The sequence below is a fragment of the Camelina sativa genome, unplaced genomic scaffold (genome assembly GCF_000633955.1).
Source record: "Camelina sativa cultivar DH55 unplaced genomic scaffold, Cs unpScaffold00615, whole genome shotgun sequence".
In the NCBI taxonomy this organism is placed as follows: domain Eukaryota; kingdom Viridiplantae; phylum Streptophyta; class Magnoliopsida; order Brassicales; family Brassicaceae; genus Camelina; species Camelina sativa.
In genome coordinates this window covers 38,025-38,496 of record NW_010921759.1, presented here as the reverse complement: position 1 = coordinate 38,496, position 472 = coordinate 38,025, and positions in this window count along the sequence as shown.

Below are 472 nucleotides of genomic sequence, written 5' to 3'. Positions count from 1 at the left end.
TCCTTTTTACCACTCTTGTTGATCCAAGTAGCTGATTAAATCATTAAGATCAGTTCCCCTACTCCTAAACCAAACCTTCTTTCAAGCCTTGTTGATTCTTGAGTGTGTGTGGCCTATTTTTGGGATTGAGCTTGGTAGAAAGTGTTAGGTTTGAACTGACAAGAGTAAGACCTTGTGTAGTTCTAGTTTGCATTTTTCAAACTAGATAGGACTAGGTGGTTCACTTGTTGGGTTTGGGACTTGGCTGTTATAAAAAGAAATGAAAGAAAAGAGAAAGAAAAAAAGGGTAGAGTCTTTAAGAGGAGATTGTGTTTAAGCAAAAGTCTAGTGAGAGGATGGGAAGTAAAATGGTGTTTAAGATGGTTCTAGTTAAGGAAAAGAAAAGAAAGAAAATAAAAGTTTAGCAAAATGCTTATATGTCTTAAGAATAAGAAGAAAAGAGAACCATAGCAAATAAGTAAGAATCCCCCAT